This window comes from Vombatus ursinus, unplaced genomic scaffold (genome assembly GCF_900497805.2).
Source record: "Vombatus ursinus unplaced genomic scaffold, bare-nosed wombat genome assembly UNPS02014832.1, whole genome shotgun sequence".
Classification (NCBI taxonomy): Eukaryota; Metazoa; Chordata; class Mammalia; order Diprotodontia; family Vombatidae; genus Vombatus; species Vombatus ursinus.
In genome coordinates this window covers 44,233,958-44,242,222 of record NW_020954610.1, presented here as the reverse complement: position 1 = coordinate 44,242,222, position 8,265 = coordinate 44,233,958, and the positions used below count along the sequence as shown (strand labels likewise).

The window sequence follows — 8,265 nt, the reverse complement described above, 5'->3', positions numbered from 1 at the left end:
TATTATTATTATTATTATTATTATTATTATTATTATTATTATTGTCAGGTGATATATAACAATGCAGATGTCTTTTCCATCTCCCTTAATCTTCCTACCTCCTGAAAAAGAGGTCATGGGTGCAGATTTACACATGCATTTTTTAGATATGAACAACATAAGAATTTGTTTACTTGACTAGGAATATTTGTTAAAAATTTTTTTTTCTTTCCAATGGCTATGAAGGTGATGTGAGAAAGAAAGATGATTTTTGTCCATTGAAAAACAAAATTTATTTTAAAAATTAAAGTTAAAAAATTATGTTGAGGAGACAACATGTATATATAAATATACATAAATACAAGAGAAATTAAATGAGCAGCATTAGCTTTTGTAGACTCAGGAAAAGCTTCATGTACAAGGTGTCACTTACCCATGTAGAATTTTGATGGATACAAGACATTTAAGAGGCAGAGGCAAGTTGAGAGTGCATTCCAAGGATGGAGGACAGTCATTGCTAAGGTAGAAAAGGGAGTCTTATGTGGGAATAACATCAAGAAGGTCAATTTTCTGCTTGTAAAAATTTCCTCAACTATAAAATGGGAATAAGAACAGCAACCCAGGGTGGTTGTGTGGATCAAATGTGACAATATTTGCACAGCATTTAGCACAGTGGCTGGCATGTACTAGGTGCTATATAAATGTTTATTCCCTTCCCAATTTGACTGGACCACAGAGTATAGGAAGTAATAGAAAATAAAGTGAGTCAGATGGATTGGGTTCAGGTTGTGAAGGGTTTTAAAAGCTAAATCTAAGTATTGACTTATAGACATGCTGAAACTAGGAATCTTGGGATGATGATTACCCATCAGCTTGCAAAACCAAAGACTAGCTACCTTTCCAACCTAACCAGAAGGATCAGGATCAGTGGGCTTAGACTCACATTGTCATGTTTGCACTATGTGGTTTACTACCAATCTGTTTGCACGGCTACTTTTATACAAATCTTATTTTTTTTTTATTCATCCCATTACATAGTAATTGAGATTATCATAAACTCCAAATGGCCTATCTCTATGGCAACCTTTCTGGTTAGTTTTATATCGCTGATGCCTTTCATCAGTGACTATATCCATATAATTGACATTTCACATGGTGAAATTTGTTCAAGGGTAAGGTTGAGATATACTGAATATGATCAGTTTTACTAGTACCAACATATCATTAGGAGGACCACCCTAAACCATGTAAACAATGGGACAAGAGCTTCATAGTTTCCCTTATGGCTGTATCTCCTAGATAGGCTATAGAAAATGAAACTTACTCAAGTTTTTGTGTTTCTTCCTGATTCGGTCATTTTTGCATAGGTTCTGCTTAAATCAGATATATGGTTGAGTAGAATGATTGTGAACCTAATTGTGTGACTTATTAATTGTGTGACTTTTCTTTTTTTTTTTTTTTAGGCAATGGGGTTAAGAATTGTGTGACCTTAAGCAACATACTTAACTTCCCTGCCCCTCAGTTTGGAGATAATTAGTTTTGTACAGACCAACATCACAGAAATGTATTAGGGAAAGTACTTAGAGAGATAAATAAATAAGTCATTAGTAGTGGTAATATGATATAATTATCCTCACAGATAACACAATAGGCCAGTGTCAGAACTGAAAATGAGTCCCATATGACTAGGTGCATTATCCACTAAACTACATACACTCTTTCTTACTTTCTCTCATTTCACAAACTCAAGAAACTATGTTCCTTGATTAACTAAAAGAGAGCCTTGTGTTCTCAACCACTTATGTATTTCTTGAACACCTGTTATGAGTACAATTCCATGTGAGGTGCTACAGAAGATATAAAAGACAAAGATATGGTCATATTAGGAGCCTAGTTAGAAGACTCAGAGAATTATAGTAAACAAGACAGTGAGTGTTGAATTTTTAGTACAGATTTTAAGTGCTGTGGTAGCATGGTAGATAGAGTGCCATGCCTGGAGTCAGGAAGACCTGAGTTTGCATCTGCCCTTATTTGCTGTGTGACCCTGGGCAAGTCTCTTAACTATGTTTACCTCACTTTCCTCATCTGTAAAATGAGCTGGAAAAAGAAATATCAAACCACTTCATTATCTTTGCCAAGAAAACCTAAATGAGGTGACAAAGAGTTGGACATGACTGAAACAACTAAACAACAATAATTGAGTGCAGAAGGAATTTAGAAAGTCAGAAATTCTTGAAGACCAAAAAAGTCAGGGAAAGCTCCTAGAAAAGGGGAGTTCTATGATGGGCCTTAAAAGATGGGAAGGAATTGATTAGAGAAAGTAGGAAAAGGAATGCATTTCAAGGAGGAGAGGCCGCATGAGTGGAGACACAGGCGCAATCCATGTCATTGGATAGAATTTTCTCTTTTTTTACACAATATTTATTCAAACTGACATATAACAAGGAGATTTTGCCTCTTTCTCCCCACTCCCATCAAGAGTTTCAAAGTTCATTTCCATGGGACTAACAAGACTAGAATTATATGAGACTTATCGATAGGATCGGAGAACCTTAACAAATTCCCAGCCAACATCCCACCTTATTCTCTGCCCTATTAGTTTCTTGTGTTCCACTTTCTGTCCTTCATTTTCTCAGGTGAGAGACAGATCAATTTGGTAGAACATAAGCTCCTCAATGCAGGGACTTTCACATTTTGTCTCTGTCTCCCCAGCAGCTCACAGAGCGCCTGGTGCATCACAGGTGCTCAATAAATGCTTGTTGAGTTGAGGCAAATAGGATTAAATTTTCAAAGCGGCCGTTAAAATATTGTAATCACTCTTCCCTTCTGAAATGGCTGGAAATTTTTTTGATTGAAGGGATGACGATGAAAGAGGAATGATGAGAAAACCATGGAATGGGAGGGTGGAAAGAGTGATGTAGTTCTACCTTTCAGAGCCTCTGATTTACTTGATGAAAGCAACAACAGATTTCTTCTTTGACATAGGTTTTTTTAGAATGAATAGGGCTGACAACACACAGCAGATATGCCTCTTCATAGATGTTATCCGATTTAACAAGAAGGCTTGTTAAAAAGCCATGGGTGAGTGTTTCATCTCTCCATATCACTCTCTCCACCTTCAAAACAAAGTAATGCATACCTTCTTAAATAAAACTCGCGCGTGTGCACACACACACACACACACACACACACACACACACACATACACACACACTTTTAATTTCTCCAGTACTTGATATTATATGAGTATAAAAATGCTATGCAGGGGCAGCTGGGTGGCACAATAGATAGAGCACCGGCCCTGGAGTCAGGAGGACCTGAGTTCAGATCTGTCTCAGATCAGACACTTGACACTCACTAGCTGTGTGACCCTGAGCAAGTCACTTAACCCCATTGCCTAGCAAAAACAAACCAAAAAAAAAATGCTATGTAAGTTGGATGACACCTTATCCAGCCCACCTTCCTACAACAGGACAGGAATTCCCTTTATAACAACTCTGCCATTTGGTTCACTTAACTTCTGTCTGAATACCACTAGCAACAAGAAGCTCTAATTGTCGGAAAACTCTGGCTCATGTTGAACTGAAGTCTTTCAATATGTAATTTCTATCCATTGGACAGAATTTGACCATATAGAGCAACAAACGATGTCTTCTCCCTCTTCTACCTCTTTTCTTTACCCTTCGCAAATACAAGATGCATCAGTGTGGAAAATTGCAGTTGTCAATGCTAAACGTGGCCTACTTTTACAGAAGCAGCTAGGTGGCACAGAAATAGAACACTTGGCCTGGAGTCAGGAAGACCTGAGTTCAGATCCAGCCTCAGATACTGACTGTGTTCCTAACCCTATTTGCCTCAGTTTTCTTAACAGTAAAATAGGGATAATAATACCATCTACCTTCCAGGATTGTTGTGAGGATCAAAATAAATAATATTTGTAAAGAGCTTAGCACAGTGCCTGGTGCATAGTAGGTACTTAATAAAGGTTTGTTTCCTTCCTCATTCCTCAAAACTCAGAAATTAGTATAAGGAGAAAACTAGGAAGATATTTTGCTATTCTATTTCATGGGGAGAGGACTACCAATTGGTACAGTATGTAGGAACTCTAAACACTAAATAAGGACATGATTTGGGGGTGAGGAGTGGTGGTGTGGAAAGATGGAAAACCAGCAGCCATGCTGGTAACTTTGCTGTTCATGGCCTAGCTATTTGTAATTCTAATATCTTTCAATGGCTTTGGTTCCAGATACGTACTGTCTTTCAGTTCTCTATTATGGCCACTGGCTAACCACAAAACCACCAATTTATAAAGTATTTGCTACTAAATAGTGGGGAAAGTGGACAGCGGCACTTGATCACTTCTGCCTCTAGCAATCTCCCTAATACAAGGACAGCCCTTCAAATGTTTAAAAAACATATATCAGGTCTTTTATTAGTTTTATCTTCTCCAACATAAACATACCCAACTCCATCAACCATATTTTATGTGGCATGATTTCTAAATACCTTATTATCCCTAGATGCTCTCTTATGAGAAACCTGTAGTTTACCGATATTCCTTTAAATGTGAATGTAATATTGTATTACAAAGAACACAAGAAAAATTATTATCTGTACACTGTTCTATTTCTGCAGCCTAAGTTCGTGTTAACATCTTTCACAGCTCAATTATAATTTTGGCTCATATTCATTGTTTAGACAACTTTAAAAAGAAACAAACATGTTTTTTCTTACAAACTACCGCTAACCCAGAAATCCCGTCATGTCATTGTTCAGTTAATATGTTTATCTGCATCACACTGCTGATTTCAGTCTAATATTTCAGCCTTTTGAGATTATTTTTAATCTTAATTCTGATATGTACTCCAATACCTAACCTCATCAATTTTAAAAGCATTTAATGTATTTTCCATTCCTTTATAAATTTAAAAAGCTGATAAGCTCTACTAAGTTTTCATTAAAATTATTTACAAAAATGTTGATTATGACAGGGCAGACAGAGATAAACCTGTTCAACACTGAAGTGAAAAAATGCTAAGCTCATCATTAACCTAGCCACTCTTATAGTTATCACCCAAATATATCATGCCAATTACAGCTATTGCTGAGTTAATGTTACAAGGGGATTTTGCTATTGATGTTTTAAAAGACAATCTCACTGTGACATTACCATGAGATCCATTTGTACATAATGAATTCACAGTTCATGTATTTCATCTAAGTATGAGAGTTTGGACTTGTGAGATATAATTTAAAAAGAAAAAATTGACACTAATAATAATGGACCATAGAATTGCAATGAGCCTGCTTTAAGATGAAAATCTATCTTTTGTGTGTGTGCATTACCATGTCACAGATGCTTGAAACTCTACCAATCCTTTGGATTACTGTGTGGTATTATCCTTTGTTAACATGCCAATGACCCCTGGCAGTGGTAACAAAGGCAGTATCTATTTCACCTATAAGGTGAGGAAAACACCTTACCCCCTGTAAAGCACTCATTTTAAAATGAGCCATTAAAAGTAATAATAGCAGCCAACTCAAAATTATATGATTTTCTTCCTAACTCACAGCAAGGCCAAAGAGTGTAGTGGATAGAGGGCCTTCCTTAAAGCCATTAAGACTTGGATGCAAGTCTTACCTTTGACATATACTAGTTATGCGACTCTAGGCAAGTCACGACCTTCCTGTATCCTAAGCCACTCTCTAATACTGCTTGCAAGTTGCAAAGACTTTGTCAAACAAAAAAAAAATTTGCAAAGAAACGTGGATCTGCTTTGGTAGAAGGAGCTTCCTTACCTGGGATTTTCTTACGCCAATGAAATCACAGGCCCAATCTTTATCTTTTACAATTCACAAATTGCATTTTGGTGTAGATCACCTATTTTTACAAGAATAAGAACTTTGTAAGATAAATTGGGCAAAGTATTTTAACAGGATTACAAATAAGTAAACTGAAGCTTAGTGACAATAAGTCATTTGTCCATTGTCCACATGATCTACTGTCAGTGAGTTTTCTGAAGCTACGTCCAATGTATTTCCCACATAGTACATCTGCCTTTCTGACCTTATCATTAATACCTTCTGATAAGACCTTTTCCAGGTAACAGCTATCCAAGGCAAACTTGGATAGAAACTCAGATAGAAACAGGGGCCACTAAACCATACATCAGGTTCCCAGTACTCTTTTATTGACTTTGAAAACCACATATTGATATTTTCTATGTTCTATGGTCTTTTTATTTATTTTGTTAAATAATTCCCAGTTACATTTTAATCTGGTTCCCTTGTACTCTAGAGGCCCAGGGGCTGTGTGTTTGACATTTCTGGTCTAAAAAGAGATGTTTTTTGAGCTGAGGGAGGGGTCAGAGGAGATAGCAAAGAGTTCTATTCAAAACACCAGGAACTCCTGAAGGAAGGCTCAGGCAGGTAGCTCAGGGCTGAAAGGAGGGGATGTGAAGGGTGGGGCACAATGGAGGTGGGGGTGGCCATTCAAAGAGCATTGCAAAGGCATCAAACACTGGCCTCTGCTTAAAAACTGTAGTTCCAATAGCTCCAGTTTACCTCAAGGATCAATTATAAATTCCTCCCCTTGGCATTTAAGGCTCTTTATAACCTGACCCCTTCCTACCTCAGTGAATAGAGCACCAGGCCTGGAAGTCAGGAAGATCTGAGTTCAAATTCAGCCTGGGCAAGTCACTTAACCCTGTCTGCCTCAGTTTCCTCATCTGCAAAATGAACTGGAGAAAGAAATGGCAAACCACTCCATTATCTTTGCCAAGAAAGCCCCAAAAAGGATCACCAAGAGTCAGACACGACGGCAAACAACTAAACAACAACATACACTCCACAATGCAGCCACATTGACCTACTTAGTGCTGTTCCTTCAGCACGACACTCTAACTTTCATGTCTTCCATCTCTGTGTCTTTCTTTAGTCTGGAAACTCTTCCTCTTCGATGCTGCTTCTTGGTTTCCCTAGCTTCCTTCAAGAGACTTAGCTTGTTCCACCTTCGGCCAAAGGTCCCAGCAGCTGCTGGTGCCTTCCCAAGCTAAAATAGTTTGTAATTTGTTTGTATGTATCTAACATATACTTATACGATACAGGTTGTCTTCCCCAAAAGAATGGGGGGGTCCTTAAGGGCAGGGACTATTTCTTTGTACCTCCAGGACCTAGCACAGTGCTTGGCACATAGAAAGTGCTTAATAAATGTTTGTTCATTGATTGATGCACCTCTCCCCTCCTCCTACCTTTATTGATCTGCTGGTATTTTCATGATCATTACAACTAGCTAATAAAAACGTACAACAGTAGAGATGCAAGAAATGCTTTAGACATAATGTCATCCAACATTTTTTTTAAAGATATGGATGCTGAGGTAATTTATGCAGAATCTAGTTAATGAAAGAACAAGGACTAGAATTTGGATCCTCCTTACTCCTCAATCATGAGGGGGGCCTCCCCCTCTACCATACTGCCTCCCACTTTGCAGTCACATTTCTTTTCTTTAAAGATTTGAGTATAGAGTAAAAATTTATGATCAATTGTAGCTAAAAGCAAGAAAGGGGAAAAGCTACTTTACAAACAATAGTACTTGTTAGTATTGTAGAGAAAGCCTTATACAGGCTAACTTGTGGTCATGCTAAATGTTGATTCCATATTCTCCTGTTCTCTCCCCCGCCCATGGGAAAAAAAAAACCTGATAGGAATAGAAACATAAAGGATAAATGATGGTTTAAGTTAAAGAAAAGTCTTTGGTGGCATAAACATCTTTAATTATATCTATCTAAATTGCTATATAGGTGATGGCAATTAGGTATTCAACACCTCTGCTATAAACAGAGCAAATGAAAGATATACTGTACTTTGACATGAAAGATTCAGGAGCTGTTTATTTGTTGAAGGGGAGTAGTGGGGTGGGAAGGGAGAGGATGGCCAGGGTTGTTTGAGCTCAACTTGTGATATTATTGGTATGCAGAAATCGAGATGATAAATTTGCTGTGCTAATGTTCAACACCTGTCCTATAGCTTATATTCACAAAGAGTTACTTGCGCACTGAAAGGTCACATGACTTGTCCAGAGTCCCGTGGAAGAGACAGGTCTTAAACCTATGTCTTTCTGATATTGAGGCCTGCACCTTATCTGAGCAAAACCGGACAGCCAGAATGGGAGACCATGAAATTGTCTTTCCTAGAGTGGAATATGTTTGAGAGTCCTCCCTTAAAGACAAAGTGGTGAAATTAAATGACCTTCCAAGGTCCCTCTGAGACTTGGTTTTCTGCTTC

At 37.7% G+C, this 8,265-nt stretch overlaps 1 protein-coding gene and 1 long non-coding RNA gene across 2 annotated transcripts in view; one reads left to right on the top strand and one right to left on the bottom strand.

Moving 5' to 3' along the window:
- LOC114025630 overlaps positions 1-8,265 on the bottom strand; it is a 112,154-nt gene that overhangs the window by 18,460 nt on the left and 85,429 nt on the right. The window lies entirely within an intron of this gene.
- SVEP1 (sushi, von Willebrand factor type A, EGF and pentraxin domain containing 1) overlaps positions 1-8,265 on the top strand; it is a 318,257-nt gene that overhangs the window by 295,846 nt on the left and 14,146 nt on the right. The window lies entirely within an intron of this gene.